The sequence below is a fragment of the Aphelocoma coerulescens genome, chromosome 1, assembly GCF_041296385.1.
Source record: "Aphelocoma coerulescens isolate FSJ_1873_10779 chromosome 1, UR_Acoe_1.0, whole genome shotgun sequence".
Taxonomy (NCBI): domain Eukaryota; kingdom Metazoa; phylum Chordata; class Aves; order Passeriformes; family Corvidae; genus Aphelocoma; species Aphelocoma coerulescens.
Window position 1 is genome coordinate 6,479,545 of NC_091013.1, and position 21,105 is coordinate 6,500,649.

General features: G+C 38.3%; 1 protein-coding gene across 10 annotated transcripts in view; it reads right to left on the reverse strand.

The window, feature by feature from the left end:
* Positions 1-21,105, reverse strand: part of KDM6A (lysine demethylase 6A) — a 152,375-nt gene that overhangs the window by 118,687 nt on the left and 12,583 nt on the right. The gene's annotated exons all lie outside the window — the stretch shown is intronic.

The window sequence follows — 21,105 nt, forward strand, 5'->3', positions numbered from 1 at the left end:
ATGTAAATGCAATCAGAAATTAATTTTAGTTTGAGAGAGGTTGCCCCAGAAGTTTTTAAGTGACACACACCTAAAATGAATGAAAACAAAGAAAGTTCTGTGCTCTGAACACAAATCTTTAACGAACTGAACTGACACCTTCTATTCACCGTAATTGCCATGATCTTTAACATATTACATCCTTAACTCATGATCCTATTTACCTCCTGACCCTGTTTACACTTTGGGAATGAGTGAGTAAATAAATAAAATCACTTCCCAACTTTCTGGACATATTAGCCATTGAACTGAAGCAGTTTAACAAACTTAAATGGGAGGAAAGGTCCTCTGCATCAGCATGATTCTCAAAAGCCAAACAGAGTTCCAACAAATTCTAATTCCAGCTGGTCCATGATTTGCACCATTTTATGGTCTATGTTTCAAATCTGGTTGCAATTAGGAACTCCTTGGTTTTATTACATGACAGTAATCAAAGACCATGGGTCCCTTCCAACTCAGCATATTCTGTGATTCCGTGAAACGAGGAGCTTTCTTAGGAGATTCTATAAAAACTAAATATAATAATAATAATGTAAAACTTTAGAAATTCAAAAGAGGGGGGGAAATCAAGCTGAATATTAAATCAGTAGCCTTGCCCATATTTATAACTTACTTTGGGTACACTTTTATTAATCATTGAAATGAGAGATGCTAAAAATAAAATGAGGAAATGATAGGAAATAGTTGAAACACATCTGTGGAGAACCCAATTACTGATCTAATCTGTTCTGAGTGGGTCTCAGTTTGTATCCCAAGACTGAGGTGCATCACATACTCTCACCTACAGCCAAACTCAGAAAAGCCTTATTTTATGGCTGTTTTCTGAGGCAAAGTTCCGACTACTAAAAACAAAGCTATGCTGCTACAGAACTGTGGGTGTACATGTGGTATTAAAATGATTTAATAAAACATAAAAATATGTTTACATAAATCTAAAGTACATATTTCAAACTGTAGCTGTTTGACTGTGTTCTGAAGATACCAAATTTAGATGTGTATTTGCCTCTACCTCAAAGATCTGCTGCAGAACTTTTCCTTCATGCTGCAAGCTTTGCCCTAGCAAACTGCACTGAAAGGACTGTAATTCTGTTCACCATGGATCAAAGCTACTACTCCTTTAATTTTATTCCCATCACTAGGAACACCTCTTGCAGTCAGTCAACTCTCCATCTAAAGAATATTATCCCTAAAATCAGAAGCAAAGCACACAAGTCTAAAGTAAATTCCTCAGGATCACTACTTGTGTTATGTACTGACTCGTAACATCAGGCTCCCCAGCTGAACCCATCTGCAAATATCTTAGTGCAGAATCTTGGTTTTGGCACCAGGCTTCTTCTCTCCACTTTTTGGTCTCATCTCTTGATTTGTAAAAATCTTAACAAAATTCTTAATGCTATATCATAAATATCTTAACATTATATCCAAAATATCCTAACACTACTGTCACGGGTTGATTTGCAGATAGGTTTCCCTTTTTCTGATGATTTGCAATACCTGCTGCAGCTGCTGAAGAAAACAGTCATATTTGGATATTTTCTTGAATTGGGATTCTGTCTTCTGCAATTCAGAGCATACAGAAACTGACACCACAACAGGTAGCTTACAATAAATACTGGAGAGGAAGCTAGGGTAGTTTATTTCCTGAATGAGGCTACATTAGTCTGTTAGGTGTTTAAAGAGAACTTGACTTTATGAACAAATGGAACAGGATTTTTCTATACAGATGTTCAAGGAAATTGTAAATCACACGCACTTTAACATTTAAGAGTTTGGAGACCCACAACATTCCCCCAGCTCCTTTTTAAGTAAATGCTCATTAAATGACATATCACACATATCTGAAGCACTGTCTGCAGCAGAGATGTAAAAACCTGTGCCCAAGCCTTTCACACAGCTCAGACCAATTTGACAAGGCGGATTTCCCCTTTATGTTAGAACACAAACTGAAGATACTGCTAAGCCATCTCACCAATGCCAGCACAAGGCAAGGCCTAAGACACCAGAACTTCCCTTTTCAGCCACAGTTAACTGGAAGTTATCTGTTCCTGTAAGAGCAACTCAATTACACCATTAAAGCAAACCCCCTCCGCTGACCTCTAACTAGTTTGCAACATAATCAGCAACACACTCATATTTATGCAAACTTAACTTGGAAAGGCTGCCTCAAACAAATTTTTTAAATTCTTCCAGCACATTCTAACAAAATGAAACAGAAACTAAAAGCAAGCATTACTTCCTCAGCAGGAACATCAAGTCAGTCCCTGAGTCTCTGAAGGAAGAGCAGGTTGGTCACTGTGTGGCTCTTGCTCTTCCCAGTAGCCAGGGCAGATTTACCAGGCAGAGACCTAACTCTGGTTTTGGTCAAAAAACTTTCTCCCCCATCAGACCCATCCACAAAGACCTTTAGAAAGTAACAAGTATTTTTCTGCACAGCTAAGAATTTGTCTCTGTCGAATGAATGGATATAAAAGGGAGGTCAAAATTGCACGTATCTGTAGATGTTTTCTTTGAAGGAACAATCAGAAGATCTCATTTTAGTGGATCTTTAACTGCAAAGGCCACCTATGGCACCACTTGTACAACTCATTTAAATTATCCTCAGACACTAAGAATTCTAAGGATGTTAAAAACCCCTGAGTTTTTTAAGCATTGTTATTTCTCCACACTGTATGGATCTCTAGCTGCTTTCAGTGGAGTTGGCCTTGAGAATTGCCAGTACTGACAAATAAACAAAAAAGAGAAAGACCCTGAAATGAAAAGGAAGATTGCTACACAACACTGTACACTTCCTTCCCTTTGTTCAAGGCTGCAAGAAGATAAAAGGGAAACCTGAAGAATTTAGGAACTTGGCAAAATAATCACCCGCAGCTGCTTTGCAGTGAGGCAACCAGAGCAGAAGCAGGAAACCAATACAGGAATGGCTGCAGGAAAAGAAACTGGCTTATATGACACTAAAAAAGTACTACTGTTCATGTTCTTTGCCATCTTCAACTGAAGTAATAAACAACTGTCATACAAATTCCCTCTTATTACATCATAGTTCATGACTGGGAGCATCCTGATTGCACAGATTCAGCTACAAATTCTTAGGACACCTTTAAATACAGTATAGTGAAGAAAAAGGCTTAGTGTATTTCCCAACTCAGAAAAAGCTGGCAAAATCTGTTCACAAAAGGAAGAAATAATTCTAGAATCACCTTTAAAATGTCCTACCAGACCCCTGTGTGTTCCCTACTTATCATTCCAATGGATAAGGAAGTAGATTATTTTTTCCCTCTGTTTTAAGACCATTCCTTCCCCACACTCACAAAAAAACCAAACCAACAAACCCAAACAAAACAAAACTAACCCCATAAAGTAAATGACAGTTTTGGCTATTATTAACATGATGTCATTTCCTGAAGGAAAGACCTTAGTCAAGAATATACCATAACAAAATAAATAAATAAATACACCCAACCCAAACCGATCTAACTGATAAATCTAACAGATAAAACCAGAATTCTAAATATTGTATACAGGGGTCACTGAAACATTACAGCTTTGCTTTATAAACAAGAAGGACAGTGTTATTTCTACTTAAATTATTATGAAGAAAAAAACTTTACCATTATCACTGGTTGCAACTGTTTGCATTTTACAGCACAAATTCAAACTACTGTTAAACAACTGTACTAAAAAGAAGGGGAAAAAAAAAATCAATACAGCTTGTTCAAATTGTTTTTGAGGAAGATAATGTGATGTTATCCTTTCTGAATCATGACAGGCATAACTGACCAAGATGAAACTAAGCAGGTCTAAATGGCAAAACGTGATAAAATATTAACTATTAATTCTTTAATATATTAATGATAGTAAAATGGAGGAGTACACTGAGTCAGCAAATTTTTACTTAAAAACATAGAAAAAAAAAAACCCAGGCAACTACAGGGAACCAAAACGCAGCAATCTGAATTGTTAACATGGCAACAACCAGGCAGTAACATACAGTGAGAGAAATTATTTTAATTTTACTGGATAATAAATAAACTGCTCAAGAAAAACACAGGATTTGAATGCAGACAATACAGTGTAAAATCACAAACTCAAAGCTTCAAAAAGTTCCCAGAACCTTCAATTTCACAACAGAAAACACTATTGTATATGTAGATTAGCTGGGGGAGGGTGACAAAACTGAACAGTTGCTGCTTCTTTTTCGTGTCTCCAGTGACCCGACTGGATGAGCTTAGCGAGCAGGTAATGAGAGCAGAGATTCCAGGTGAAAAGCAGAGAGAGACATCAGCAGACTCTCGACAAATAAAATACACACTAAACTAATGGTTAGAAACAGCATGTTAATTAGCTCATATTTTATCCATCTGGAAAATAAAGTAACTACGTGCACAGGGCTGGTCACTGAGGCAGGAACCACACATCTACCACTGGCCAGCCTGAGGGGCACCTACAGACCAGAAAGGCACAAGTGTGTGTGCATGCTGGGCTCCTTCTCCCTCCATCAGTACCACTGAGGATGCTCTGAAAGGCTTCTTTTCCCATCCCTTCCTCCGTGCCCCAATTCACCAAAACGCACAGGTGATTTGCTAACAGTGACGACAGCTACCGCCCAGAGAACCTCCTGGAGAAGTTCCAGCTCCTGCTCTGCAGATATGGGAGCGTGAACAGGGCTCCCTTCAGCTAAAGCAAAGGGAAAAATCAGACAAGCCTGAATTCTTCGGAAGTTAAAATTATTTTTTCCCCCATCAGTGACTGCCTGGATACACATCACCTTCTGAGCTGTAGACGATTTACAAGAACATCTCATTTACTTCTGCAGAGAAAAGCATATCATTCTTATTTGACTGAAGATAACCTAGATTAATGCAGCAGATCCTCCACTGAAGGCTCTCATATTATGTATTGGCACAATATCCTTAACTTCCTTTACTTTCTTATTCAATAGCAATTCCCACTACAGCTTTCAAAGCTTCTTTATATGCTCTGTCTCTGCAACGCTCATATTCCATTATAAAATTTCTCTCTCAATTTAGCACGTTTACTCTTCTTGTATTTCATGTATGGACTATACCATCCAGAAGCCTCAGTAAGAGTACTAAAAGTACAGCATGCTGGACACAAATATGCTCACACCCCAAAACATTTGGGCCTCAAGAAGGAAAAACATGAGCTGGCCTCTTCTGTAGCTTTGTTCTTGCAAAATTTCTATGGCATATTGGGATGTTGTGAATTTATTCTAGTCTGTTAGTAATACTCAGGATCAAAGTCCTTCTCATTTCAGGGACAACTAGTATAGAACAACAGAAACGGATGCTCCTCAAACATTTCTCAAGTAACGTGTAACCGATTTTGGCTCATTTATGTTCTCATGACTAATGCTTCATGAAACCGGACACAAGAATAAATAGTGCAGGCAATAAAGAAAAGCAGCTGCACACACGAGCTACACGCACAGCCTGATGGTCACAACTGAGATGAATTTTCTTTAAAAGCCACTACTGTAGTCTAGGACTTTTGTGCTCCCAGATTATACTGAAGAGGTAACAAATTTTGTTTTCAGATTATGCCTATGGTAGATGAAGAGATGACACAATAGGCAGCAGAAGTGAGGTCAAGATTCCTAAGCTTACAAGTGAAAATTAACATGAACTCAATTATCAGTGAAAACTGAGGGATATTGCTTCATAAGAAGCACAGAACTGCAAATCAGAATACGAAACAGAATACATGCAAATCAATGATTAAATGGAGAAAAGTGACATTTTAGTGGAGAGTAAAAAAACCCAACTTGCCTCCCCTGAATACAGAATACTTACAAGACATTCTTGACAAGTGTTTTCTGTCAGACAGATGCAAACTCAATAGTTTACATATTAAAAATAGTTTACATACATAAAATACAGGAAGCTTAGTCCTTTGCAGCTGACAGTGTCCATAACCAACTGGATTTTATGAAAAATTTGTTGACTTAAGCTTATGTGGTGAATCACTCTGCATTAATTCTGAGTGCACCTGGAGGATGCAATCCTCTCGTTATTTCTTTTAAATACAGTCAAATAAACTTACAAATATCAACGTCCTTGTACATACACACACTTACATCATTTCTAGAAATTCTAAACTATCAGAAAACAGAATCATCTCTCTTCTGCCCCTGAAAATATTTCATAATCAGGTGACTCAGGAGATTATGGCAAATTTTGTATGTTATTTCATCATTCAAAATCCTTTACAGGTAATCTTTTAAAAATACCCAAACAAACACAAGCAACTTTTTTTTTTCAAAGCAGTGGTAGATTTCTCATTGGAAATTGGAAATTATTTTTATCTGAGACTACAGGAACATCTTTTTAGTTATTTTTACCACAGTAAGTCTATTTCAAGTAGAATTGCAGCACCTTAATTTAGCAATTGTTCAAGCTCATGAATAGTTCACCACACACCAGAATTTAAGACCACTAAATCTAATTTTATTCTAGCAATTCTCACCTATACCAATGCAGAACATCACAAATGAGGTGTGGCATGTCATACTTCATATTTCAGAACATTCAGATAGCTAACACTGATAGACAAACTTAGCTTTTTTTTTTTAAACATTAAACCAGTTTTATCTAGGAGTCTGCTGAGTTTCACACAGATGTTAAGATATGATACAACAAATAAATAGCTGGTTTTGTTTTCTTTGGGTAAATTATTTTGGAAATATATTTAAAATCAACACAGAAAAATCCAAACAAACACAGAAACCCACCCACAATTAAAGCCAGAGTCTGCATTAATAGCTGCCTGCTTTACCTAAGGAAAAAAAGATCTGAGTAACTTATTTATGCAAATATCTCTGGATGTGGACACCAGTCCTTGGAAATGTAACACTGACTATCAGGCACCAAGCATTAGAATGACAATGAAACAAAGAATAAAGAAGCTTGAAAAAAAGAGGTATTAAATAGAGAACAATGTACATACATATGCACAAGACAATGTCTACCAAGACTGACAGAACAAATATATACTTGTGAAAATACCTAGTTTTAGACTAAACAGAATGATTTTTCTGTTTTGTTTGAATACAAGGCAATATAGAAAGGCAACTACTAAAAAATATTTAAAAGCTACCACCAATTGCTCTGCTAAATCTGCACAGTCTAAACTTCAGTCCCAAAAGGGTTCAAGCACTAGAGGTGGCCTGGTACTCAGAAATAATATTGCTGGTAGCTTAGTCTGAAAATACAAGGAAAAGATGATTTATTTTAGAAGAATGGAAGTGAAAATGGGTCAGGAGCTATTTCATAAAGAAAGTGTAAGAACTAATGCTAATAGGGTGGGAAGTGTGGAATTTTCAGCACCACAGGAGATACAGAATTGGTAAAGGCACATTAAGACACAAAGGATAAAAAAAATATCTGAACGGAATGAAGGTGGTTTTAAATACTGAAATACCACTATTTCAAGGAGTCTCAGAATGCTGGTACTTTTAAAGTTACCACAGCCAGTGTAGCAGAAGGGTCCACCCCAATGATTTTCCATCACATCACTGAAATCTCCCATATAGGTACACTCCACATACTGCATTCCTTTTTCCACGGCCATTCATATTTTCTCCTCTGTGGCTGCTTAATTATGCTTACACAATTATGCTCACATACAAAAATGAGCAACACTGGAACATAACCAAATGTGCATGAAAACCAGCCCACATAGAAAAATGTTTTGTAGAACTTTATGCCCAGTAAACACCTTGAGAAGCACCACAATAATTCCCATCAAGAGCTGTAACCCTTCTCTGCTAATGCCAGCAAACAGCCAGGCCTTACCCCTCACCTTTTCCCCTCTCATGTGGCAATCTGAATGAAAAGAAATTGCAATGAGGAAATAGGAGGAATACAGTCCTCTGGATACAGTCCACAGCTAATGAGCAGTACCACCTCTGAATGGCAGAGCTGGTGAATCTTATTCCAGGAAAGAATAAATGTCTTATTTCTGCTGTGGCAGAAACAGGTGGGGGAGATATACAGATTTCAGATTTTGCATTTATGCACTAGGAAGTCCAGGTCCAAATTATTTTAGCTACTAGTATGCATTTGCATCATAATGTGCACTAAACACCAAGTAAAAGGACAATACACTCAAAACACTGCTTGGGAACTGGCCAGCACAGTCTTCTGATAAGTCACACCTGATAGTGAATTGTCCCATGCAAAACATCCTAAAGACTCCCAGAGCTGCAAGGTAAACAGCCATGCAGGTTGTCACCACAGACTGTTTTCATTAATATTTCCCTGAAGCTGGATGTAAGATTTCCTTCTTGAATAATGCTTCCCAAGGCCTATCAAATTTGACATCCAATACACAGATGGACATTAAAAAATACCAAGTGGTAAAACACTTATGTATGAAGCTTAATGGCATTTCTCCATGTATCTTGTATGTATTTTCAGGGATACTACTGAATTAGAAACAGAGCCAGCTTCAAAGGATCAAGTTTCTGGTTAAGTACAGCATGTCAGAAACCAGTTCTATTATAGGACAGAAACGGAATGCACAAAAAATTCACAAAAACCTCCTGAACATTAAAACCATCTACTGAGAACTTGAATCTAGAAAGATCAGGATCCAAGACTTCACTCTTTTTAAAACAAAGATTTAAATTTGAGTTGTCCATACTCATCACAAGTGCCATAGGTATCAGATTCCAGAGTCAACCTCACTTTTAAGCCAGAAGTCACTGCGATGACTCTGCAGGACAGAGGCACAATGACAGACACTAAGCTTCCACCTACACGGAGAGAACTCTATCCTTTCCCCACCCACAACTACGGTATGACCTTGGGTAGAAAAGGGAGGATTTTGTGATTTAAAACTAACAGCTGGATAAAGAAAAATGCAATCCATCAGAGGTGGATACTGACTGAGGTGTTTGGCCACACTACCATCTGTCTTGGTTGAACACCACAAATATTGACTCAATTATGAGTTCTCAATTCCATCATGATGATAATGTTCCTTCCAAAAGAAGAATCTGCAAGGAATCTTTTAGACAATGCCCAACTGGAAAAAGTACAATATCCCCTTGTGTTGGGCCTACCTTTCACTCACCACATACCCTGACTACTTAAAGCACAGTATTCCAATACTTGTGTAACAGAAGCCACCAAATCAAAACAGTCACACCTAACTCTTTAAAATGTAACTTTAATTATTTAAAAAAAAAAAGGTTCAAGTTGTACTATATTTCAACTTTTACAGCAAAGGTTAAAAATTATTAAATAAATGAAAATCCAAAACTAGCTTCCTTATCTTCAAAACATTATTAACTATAAAATTTTATGAGTTTATTAAAAAACTTCCTTGAAAATGAGTCACTACACTTTAGGAAAAGCAATACACATCCCAAACATACTCATTTCTAAAGGTCAACCTTGCACACTTAATTAAAATTTACACACAATTCACTAATCTTACACTGTTCATTACATGTACCAGTCCCAAACAGAAAATAGCTAATGGCCATTTGTCTCTTAAAAATGTCTATTTGTGGACTAAAAAATTGCACAATGTGGATTCCACCGTATGGAACTCAGATCTTTAACCCATCATTTACCTTGTGTTACACTCACACCACCTTTCAGAGTGAACATATCAGCATCTCTGAGCACTAACACTGCTGCTCTCTCAGAGGCAGGGAATCCAAAAATTTTTTAAACAACAATCAAACTTCTAAAAGGCATTTTATAAACCCACTGAGGTGTGAAACCCATCACCAGAAATTTGAAATGGGACAGAGTACCCCAAAAGAGGTGTGAGGATCAGCACTGAACATCAGGAAGTTCTGCTGGCACTATTCCTAAACCAGGATGTGAATGTAATCATACAGCAAACACCTCTGAAGAGTCCCTTATAATACATTACTGTAATGTTTGCATTTAAAATGAAATAATGCTAGAAATAACTGAATTCTCTACATCAGAAATTTGTTCAGAAGTTTTTCTTTTGATGAACATGCCATACTCCACAGGATTCACTCTGCAGAAGGAGAAGTGTTTTCCTAAGTTCTCACTCTTCAGCTAAAGCTGTCAGGACTCAGGCCTTTAGATGAACTATCAATTCTGACATTATTTACAGTGGCAGACATCAATTTCAATTACACCTAAATGCCAAACCTTAGAATAAACTTCAACAGTTTTACAGGCAATACAGTTTCCAAAACGCAACTAACTTGATACTGCAAAAAATGCACCAAAATTGTGACCCAAGGCCATAAAGTCACTAAGAAGTTTCCATTAAAAGGACAGCGCCATAACACTAAAATGTTGACTGTCTTCCTTTTTAAGGTTTTGGATGGACAGGACACATCACCGTTTCCCATTTCACTGTCACTAATGTAATCTTTCTGTTTACAGGATAAATTCACCTTCAAAGCACTCAGTGGCCAGATCATAGATCCCTGAATTGACAGAATACACCAGTGTGTCAACCACAACTAACAAGAGCTCTTCACAACGCAGGAAAAGCTAATTTCCATGGAAGACCAGATTTTTTCAAGTACTGGTCCCAAGGAGTCAAATTCATCATTTTTAGAAAACGTATGAGGAAAAAGGTGCACACACTTTTCATTTGCCTTCATTAATATAGATAAACACCCCACTATACACTGCAAAATCACTGCCAAAACACTGTGTCACTGTGAACAAGCAATTCCCCTAGAAAGGAAACAAGGAAAACAGCAATACAACCCAAGAATCTCTGAATCAAGCACAGCAGAGTAAGACACTGAATTAAGTGCTAAAGAGCACGCTGGGCACAACCAGAGAAGTGGTAAATGAAAGCTCAGACAGAAAAGAAGTGAGAGGGAACACCAGGTAAGAGATTAAACTTCTGTCAGAGGGCAGTGCCAAAACAGGAAAGCAGATCACAATTCACTCAAGCCCTGAAGGACAGCACCTTCCCCACTGTTATCATTCCATCCCTACTCCACCTGGCTGCTCAACAGCCTCCCATCATCACCCACTCAACACAAAGCATCTCCACGTAATAATCATTTCAATCATGCCAGTCACTAAGAGAACAAGTGATTATCCCTCTGCAGGGAATGTCTGGGGAGGAAAAAATACAAAGGTGAGAAAGTTTAAGAACAGTTGAAAATGTATCAAATTTAAATTACAGACATTTTCAAATAAGCATGAAAGGCGAAGGGTAGCATGCAAGTCAGTCCCAAATGTCAATCTTTTTAAACCCTTTATTTTAAAGTGTCAACTGTAGTATAAAAGGCTCTTTTTTCATTGCTTTCTGCAGTAACAGTTTCTTACATACAAAAAAAGCAAACGTCATCATTCTGGACCACCTGTGGCCTGTCCTGTGCAAGCAACAGGAGGTGGGGGTAACCTTTATGCTTGAGCTTGGAAACACAAATAACACTTGCACATGCAAAAGAGAATACTTTCTGATACATTGTCTTTAGGCCACAGATGGAGACCTGGCATCTCACGAGGTGCATGTGGCTCACAGGGAAAAACTCCTGACTGGCAAGGCCTGAGCTGCTGTCCAGTTCATGGAAAAGTACTCCATAAACTCCAGCATGCTGAAAATATGTTTCAAACTTCTTTTGCGGTGAGATAACTTGAAAAACTCCAAGTCTTTGTGGAACATTAAAACTTGTTGATTTTACTTCCCTGCCTCCCAGATGAGGGGACGCAGGCAGACTCAAAGGAGCACAGCTTCAACTTGGTTCTCCTTTCTGCCATAGCGCTGCCACAGTGCCCTTACACTGCAAAACGTGCAGCAGGAGTAAATTTGTCAAAATTTATTCCTTCTGTGCAGTAATGGCATGAGATTTGAGACTCTGGGTCAGACTTCTGCGTTTGCTTCACATTCAACAGGTGAACACGCTTTTGTTTTTCTTGTGAGTCAGGCAAACCTCTACCTAAAATCCATTTTCACAGGTGTTTTATAGTGTCTAAGTAGCACAAAATTCAACATAAAAGGTGAACTGCTGTAATATTAACTACACTTCTTGGGGGTAGCCTATCATCCTATAATTATCTCCATAATTTGCCGTGATAAGGTACTGGCCTTTGGACTGAATTTATGGTCTTATTTTAGGTTTATCAACTGTAAATGAAGTAAGGCCATTGCAACTCCAAACCACACCCCTCAGATGGATTTTGAAAGGCAGTCTGGGAGACACGTAGCAGTAAAACATTATGCAGCCACGTAAGATCCTGAACTCTGCAATAGGCTTACTAAAACTACTAAAAAAAAAAATCCCATGTACATTAATGACTGGATTATAACACAACAAACCAAGATGAGTATATGCTGCCAGCATAAGGCAGAAGAAAACAAGCATACAGAATTCTGGAGCTCAACAGAGGACAGATTTCCAGCGAAGTTAAAATAAGATGACAATAAGTCAGACCAACAGTCAGCCCTGTGCAGCAACCTGTCTTTGTATTTACTTCAACAGCACATGGACTAAAATAGCAATAAATAAAAGGTTAACGCAGCTTTTACATGAACTCACTTTGTTGAAAAAGCAGCAAAAGAAAGAGCTTAGCATACACTGGTGTTTTTTTCCTAATACTTTTCCAGACTACATCAATTTAAGTGCAGGACCTTCCCGGGCACAGGCAGGGAATGCTCCTGATGGGTTTTCCTTCCATTAATTTTCCCCACCACTTTCTAAAACCACGTCCACTCATCTCACACTAACAGTACTGGATGGCCAGCAGTTCCACACATTAACTGCAGGGAACCATCTTGTTCTGAAACTGCTTCCTGGCACTTCAGTTTCCAAGCTCTCGCAGAAGAGACAGAGAAAAACCTGTTCTAAAAGCAGAAATAGTAGTATCATCTCAGCAGATTCTATACAATTTCCCTGCATTCAGTAAAGATAGAAATTAAATAAAATTAGAAGAGAACTGGAGGGATAAGGCGAAAGAAGAGTCTCTCCTGTAAAAGGAAGTCTAAGCATCTCCAATTATTTACCTTAGCAAATCAAAAGCTAGTATGACTTTTCTGCAAGTACCAACAGGACAAACACCAGGAAAAAAGAAGAATTATTTCAGCCTAACAACGTTGCCAAATAAATGTGTATAATTTTAGACTGAAAATTTAAAAAGTATTTGAAGAATCAGAAAATCAGGTTCCTGAACAGTATTTAATGTAAACAATAGAGGCAAAAGGGTTTAAGTACTCTTTGGTATCACATCTAAGACAGCAATTTTCATTGATATAATGCTATTACATATACCTGTGTATCTGTGACACAGCCACATGCAACGTGAAGGAACAGGCTTGAAAAACAACTAGAACCTCTCCTATAAACCTATGTATTCTTTTGTGTTCCCACTCAGAAGACTCTGCACAGGACATTACAGACCTGAAACAATTTGTATTCAAGTGAGAACAGACCAATACCAATACTTATTATAAATAGCTGAATTTTTAAGCAAAGGGCTTATGCCCTTGAGGCACTTCTGTATAAGAGTATTTGAGAAACTTTAGGTAAAATTAACTCCTTAATACTTTGAACTACCACATCCTTACTGTCCAGACAGGAGGCAAACGTGCTGTAAGTAAAGAGAATAACCACACAACCAAAACCTACAGACAGTATCTGATACCTGTCTTAGCTCCAACAACATAAATACTTGTGAGATTCAATGCTTGGAGTCTCTCTAGAGGATCTCAATTTTAAATTTCAGTTAATCAAGGAATGCAATTCTTTAGCAAATATATATATAGTTTTTGAAGAACCAAACCCACCTCTTATGGTCGTTCAGACTATATTTTGGCTTTAATTTCAGCATTATTCCAATATAACAAGTACTAACACTGTGGGTACATCAGTACCACTTCACAACCGAAGCTTTCCATCCTCATACAAACCAGCTTTCTTTTACACAAAGATTACTGCTTTTCAAAACCCTCTTGTGAAATAATATTCTACAAAATTTCAAAAAAAGTTTTAGTTTAACAACTCCACAGGGAAGAAAAATTAAAGAGTAAAAGAATATTGACCAAATCTCAGCAGCATTACACGTTCTGTGACGTGTTTTCAAAACATCATGTAGAAAATGAAAATGGCTTTGAAGAAAAATAATAAACTGTTATTCATAAATTTGTTAGCAAATAAAGAGGTAACAAACAACAAAACAAACAAACAAGCAGCACCCTCCCCCCACCAAACCCCAACAGAAATGAGACTGGATATCACTTCTTGACCATCTTTGGATGTCTCATGCCCAACATGCACTGCTTGCCATAGCACAGCACCCAAGAATGAGCTCTCTGACCTCCAGAGATAACACCAACGTGCTACAAGATAGCCAGGCCCTCAGCAATCATCGTGGTCACACATTTTAAAAAGTTCTGTAACACTAAGCTACAGTCCCAAGTTCTCTAATGTATGTTCCAAGTAATGGCTCACAACCCTTTTTTTTTTTTTACAAAGATGTCACCCCACCCACTTTCAGATGAGCAGACACATAATTCACTTTTTGCTGCATCATTTATCTGGTTGGTAGGCTTTGAACTCAGACTTGCTGCTTTTTTTCAACACATATAAGCAGCCATTGTCACCTATTATTTCAAAATAGTCTTAATTCTCTGAAGTAAAGAAATGACGATTTTTCTCTCCAAAACAGAAATATTATGAACAAGACTAAAAGCAAATGACAAAAGCAACAGCAGATCCAGCAAAATGCAGCATTACAGTCAGATTCTGCTGTCATATTTTTACAGGACTCAAAAATTAAATAGTAGATTTAAAATCCATTTTCATCAACCCAAGTCTAGATCTGGTGTGGTGTTTTAAAATTTGAAAAGGGTTGTATTCAGTATTGATGTCCTAATGATGCTACTTGCTTTCACTATCAGAAAGCCACCATTGTCTCCAGCGATCACAGTGAAAGCTACTGATAGTGATATCACTATCCCTATTTTTGTACAGTTTGTCTGTACAAAATACACCTTTTAAATAGAAACTGTAGCTCTGGGCTGGCAAAACAGGTTTTCAGAGTGACATGCTAAGTATAAAAATATAAAGTGAAAAGACCTTTGTCAATAAAATTTAACACAGTTTGTTAGCAAGCAGAATCTTGTGTGAGGCCCCCCAGAAGGCTCAGAGCAACTAAATAATGTCCTGAAAACAGGAAATACACAGTTCTGCCCACAAAGATGACACAGGGCACTGGAAAGCAGCTGTTGGTATTCCAGCTGCATTGATGGCAGCTGTATTCTACAGTCAAGGTATTAAGCACAAAAGTATGAACTATTACATTATGCTTTCCCTTGAGGACTGTCGTGAGCCTGACTGCCAATGATGAAATGAGGAAATATTTCTGTGCCATAAGAAATCCACTGTGATTTATTTAGCACTGCCTTCTACAGGCAGGGACACCGAAGCCACCATAACCACCAGCAGCTGCACCAGACAAGAATGACATGCAAATCTCAAAGTTGATGTAGGGAGGTAGATCACTGGGTATGGGGAAAAAACAAGCAGGGAAAAAGGAAGAGCTGGGTCTTCCCAGAAAGCAGCCTAGGAACTGTGACATGAGCAGCTCTGCTTCAGGTGCAGACAGTGGCAAAGAGCACATGCACATTACAGACCTGAAAAAAAAGTGTCACCCATGGAAGTCAAGAGTTAAATTTATGCCCATGGGCAGAACTTCATTTGCTGATTCCAAAAGTCTTGCAAGACCAGTCTGGAAGGTCACAAGATATCACAGAACAAAATCCACTGCATACACCAAAATTCTGTGCTGGTAACAGGGAGTCTTCAGCGAAAAGGAAGAACAAAAGAAATAATCCTTATTTTGCTACAACAATCTCAGTCACATTCCAGGAGGACTACATGTGACTAAGCCATCATTAGGTAAATGATACTGTGCAATTCTCAAACATCCCTTCATTCTCCTGAAATGAAAAAAAAAAAAACTTCTGAAAACTCTGCTAGAGTTTAAAGGGATTTACGGGCTGTACATTCAAAACTCCCCCAAGAAGATCAGCTCGCATCTCCTTCATTTCCAGGACTCACTCACAACCACCAGCAGTCACCTACTCCATGACCTCATGTGCCAGATGCAACAAATAGGTCAGTTTGTATCTGACCGACAGATCTCCAGGTGAGGCAGACATCAGATATAGGAGGCTTGCAATTTAGAGCAGCCCCAAAACAAAAAGAAAAAAAAATTCCATTACAGGGTGGAATTCCCCCTAAGGGATGGCTTCTTAACCCAAGTTTAGCACTGCAAGCCTTCTCCATCCTCTGATCTTTCCTTCACCTCCTATACAGCCTGCCGGAAGCAAAATCTTTCATATTTTAGAAGTCTATATTTACAATGAACAATTAATAGGAATATTCATGTCACAAATATGGGCTACTTCCCAAAATCTTCGGAGATCCTCCTTCTACTGGTTATAGTAGTCAAGTATGTGAGAAGATAAGCATAAAACAACTTCCTCATTTAATGATGTGGCTCAAGGTATCAGGGAATTGTTTAAGCTTGGGAAAGACCAATTCTGGTTCCCTGGGAAAAGAGTCCAACCCCCACCTGGCTAAAAGCTCCTCTCAGGGAGTTGTAGAGAGTCTCAACATTTCCTTCATTGAGAACACAGGACAAGAACCTCTAAGAGCTCAGACAGAACAGTCTTTGCAGTCTGCTTGCATGAAAGTAGATGACACTAAATTAAAGGGATTTCCCCACAGATAATGCAGGCTACATGCACTGAAATAAAATACTAAATACGTGTATGACAGTATCCAAGAGAGAGCTACTGAGGATCATTCTAAGATATGTATATATTAAGATGTGCTATTACAATTAATTAGGTTAATTTCATATATTTATTCACACATTAATAGCAAAGTATAGCAGTAGACTTGAGGAAAGGTGGAGAATTTAGTATTACTGAAAATAAACAGTTTGAAACTATTTTTTTCTATAATTAATGACTGTCTCCCGCTCACCTACATCTTTTCAGAGCACTACATGCACCCTTATGACTAACACCACACACATCATGACACTTACATGACAGGAAGCCAGGTGCATGCAGAATTTAAGATAACCAGAGCTAAAAATGCTGTGGGTGGGGGACAACAACAACACGATAGGGGACACAAAAAAATTAATCTTTTAACTTGCTGGGGAGGTTAGGATGGCAACATTACACCAGCAATGGAGCTTCTGTCAAAGACAAGATAACTTACACAGATTTACAGCTTCATAGAGACATGTAGGTACAACCCCCATGGGCACTTTTCTAATGGTAAATGCCACTTGGCAATGGGAATTTTACCTCTCATTTCAGCTGAATCCCAGGTGCTGTGCAACTGTGCCTCCCAAAAGGTATTCCTTCTCCAAAACTAAGGGAATCTTCCTTTAAGTTCTATGTGCAAAGCAAGAGGTCCAACCAAATAGGGATAATCAAATGCCAAGATTCTGATTTATGTGCAGGAAGGAAATGCAACATTTCACTTCAAATGTGCATTTCAGGGAATAAAATTCACCTTGACACTAAAAACAAAAACTATTCAGAAGTAGCAACTAAATCGACTCCCTTATCTGACTGTGGAAGGAGAGGCAGTATCACAGTACCTTCCCCTACTTGTTCAGTGTCTGTGAATTTCTAGGAAAATGTGAATTTCTATTTAAATGAATTACCAATTTAACAAGCGCTATGAAGTTACATAAATGCTGCATCATCTTATGAATGCATCTGCTATTTAATAGTGTTTTTCTACCTGCCACCTAAACAATAATGGTCATTCCTCTCACACTGCAGTTTTGATCCACAAAACTCATTTCCCACAAGTAGTACCCCAACAGCACACGAAGGCCCCAGCTGCAGACATCACTGCTGCTTCACAAAAACCAGCTCCACCATGTTCAGACACGAGGGTAAGCAAATCACACACCTTGGTACAACCCTTCAACTACGGCAGCAGCAGAGAGCTCTAGGGGGGCTTGATTCTGACGCTGCAGGTGATGGTGCAGCGATGCCAACAGAGAAACTCCTGTCAGAGCAGAGGAAATGCCAGCACAGCTACAGCAGCACAGCCTGAGATCCACGTGGGAGCATCAGCACCAAGAGGTTGTCCAAATTTGACAGCACACGCCTTCTTAAACCCAGGTACCTGTAAGTACTACTCCGTAGCAATTTTACTTTTTTTATTTAGAAAAAGAAATTGCTTGCAAACAAGGTGCCAAGTTAATAAGGCAATCTCCTTTTGAGAATGAGTTCATTTCCGCCATGACATGAAAAGAATCTGGAAAAGTTCTCAAAAACTGCAGAAAAATCATGAAAATGAAGCCACTGGAGCAGGAGCGTGTTCCTTCTCCTTTCCAGCTGTCTGAAGCCTGACAGACCTTAAGCTACTCATTAATGAATTGCTCTAAATCAGTTTGTTCCATTTTTGAGTTCTGGCTGTGGAAGTGAGAAAGCCCTGAGGAAAAAGTTGTGAAATGACCTGTAGTTGAAACTTGTTTTCCTGTTTCAGTTGGTAAATCTGCATATCTGCTTACCAATCCCTCTGGAAGCACAGTTTCCCGGAGTCAGAAATTCCTACCTACCTGTGCTGGAGAATCTTTAAAGTAAGTGAGTACTAATGCACTGGAACTAGTGCTGCACTCTATTAAGGCAGCTTCATTCTCTGATCTTAAGAAAGATAAAATAATAATCAAGAACAAATTAAAATAATCTCAAAAGATGAACAGGCTTTTTCTAGAATATCCCTGCTGCTCATCTGGAAAATAAAAATTACCTTTGAACTGAATACAGAAACTGAAACAGAGCAGTCAAGCAAAACCCAGAGTGCTGAGGATGGGGCAGGTGATGTTGCCTGACCTTCTCCAGCAGCACAGAAGTCCTAAACTGTTCCTCAGTTCCACAGGCACCACATATCCCCTGAATCCTGAGAGCTGCTTGTGAAAAATGACTGCTCTTACGCATTTTCACTTTCATCCAGAAATCATAATAAAAAGCACCCCTTCCACCATTCTCCACAACCGAGTAGCAAATGGTCTAAAGCAGAGGGCATAAACTATTCCATTCTTTCCAACTACTGAGGACTTGGCTTAATTAGCAATTAAAAGCAAGTAGTACAAACGTTCCTTTCTCACTGCACATAATGGAGTCTTCATTGTTCTCAGATTTTTGGCCACAATTCGAGCAAGCTCCAAGTTTGCAACTGGCACTACAGGAAAACATTCTACCATTCAAAAGCAAAAAACAAGCCACCACCACGAAAGAAAATCAAATAATAAATAAAAACACAATTTAAGATGACAGCGTTTTTACTGGCAGGGAATAAACAGACTGCAACATTCCAATTCCACGTTTTTCCTCACAGAGTTTGAACTCATCTGCACTCACAGAATAACTGAAGACAATCTCCAAGATCAGGCATCACAGTCCTACACAATGATCATATCCCCACCATCCACAATTACCTAAGGAACCCTTACACCATCTTCCACAATTCTTTCAGCTGTCCCAAATACATCTGCCTCCAATGTATTTCCATACTACAGTGCAGCTTCTGCTGTGCTCTCCACCTTTTTTACATAGCAAATGTCTCCTTTCCAGATTTCCGTTCAACCATTAGCACTTCTTTCAAGTTATTTATGTCAAATAAACTTCTAAAAATTACTTGTACTGAGACTGTACAGCAAAAAAAATCCCACCAATTTAGCAAAGATGGACAGAGTATAACTAATCCCAGAAAATTGTCAGAACTAATAAATTTTTAACACATGAACTTGTAAGTTAACAAAGACCTTTAAAGGCAGAAAATGAGACCTAATTCTGCTCATTAGTTAACACAGACTCTGACGGGTTCTGCAATCTCATCTTACCTAGGCAACAAAAATTAACTCTGCTATAAGCATAAACACCTCCAAATCCTCCCCCTAATAAAACCAGGAGGCATTAAAGCCATTTCAACAATGAATTTCCTCCACACAGTAACTACAGTTAAGAAAGCCCTCAACTACAAAAACGTAACTTATTAGTTAAATTCCATGTGCTCTTATACTAAAGGTAGGATGTGTATCTAGGCTCAGGCACAGGGTGGGATTTTTGGTCTTGTTTGGTTTTGGCAGGGCCAGGAGCTGGACTTCAATGATCCTTGTGGGTCCCTTCCAATTCAGGATATTCCATTATTCTAAGTCTATTTGAGGGGTTTCATAGAGGCACCAGAAAAGGCTGGCTCAGACACACATCTCTGTACCACCTGATGCTTCCAGTTTTGTTTCCATGCACAATATTTTTTTTTTAGTATTTTCCTCTTAAGCAAGGAGTACAGAAGTATATGTACTGTTCTGATTCAAAATTAGCTGTACAGCTTCTTACTATAATTTATTTTTCAGAAATTATAAGGAGTAAAAGCTATACTCACCCTTTCCTCTGAATTAAAAAAGGAACAAATGAACACTCATTTCTGCTTAAAATCAAGTAAAAAACATTTTTCCAGTAGCAAAAAAGACCCTTAAGCCTTATTTGTTGATAATTTTAACAGGTAACACTTGAAATCTGATAGTCCTTCAGAATTTTGTAGTCTCCCACTCTTGAAAACTTACAAGTTAACAAAATCACAAATTCAAAAGTTCTGCCCTTCCAACCATTAAAGCCCAGGAGAGATTAAAAATCCTCAGAAAACAACACATTTTTGTGCACCACACCAGAGACTAAGAACATATGAAGCTTTGAGAACCATGGTGTGTAAAATCTACCCTCAGTTACTGTATTTGTAACATGCCCAGAAGCTCCATTAAAGTTTACCAACCAATGTACCTAATTTCTGCAGCTCTTTATTCTTCCCAAAATCATTCCACTTTTTCTGTCCTGCCAGAGGTTGCTTATGACAAGCTTTATGATGTTATATAATGGATGTTCTCCATTTTTCCTTCCACTTTATCTTACACTCTTTCTACACTTTGTTGTATTAAACTGCACCATTAAACTCTCTAGATCAGCATCACTCTCCCTTACACAGGCTTTCAATTCCACACTTTAAACTATTCCTTTCAACATATCCATCTGTATCTTCCACACTTGCTCAGC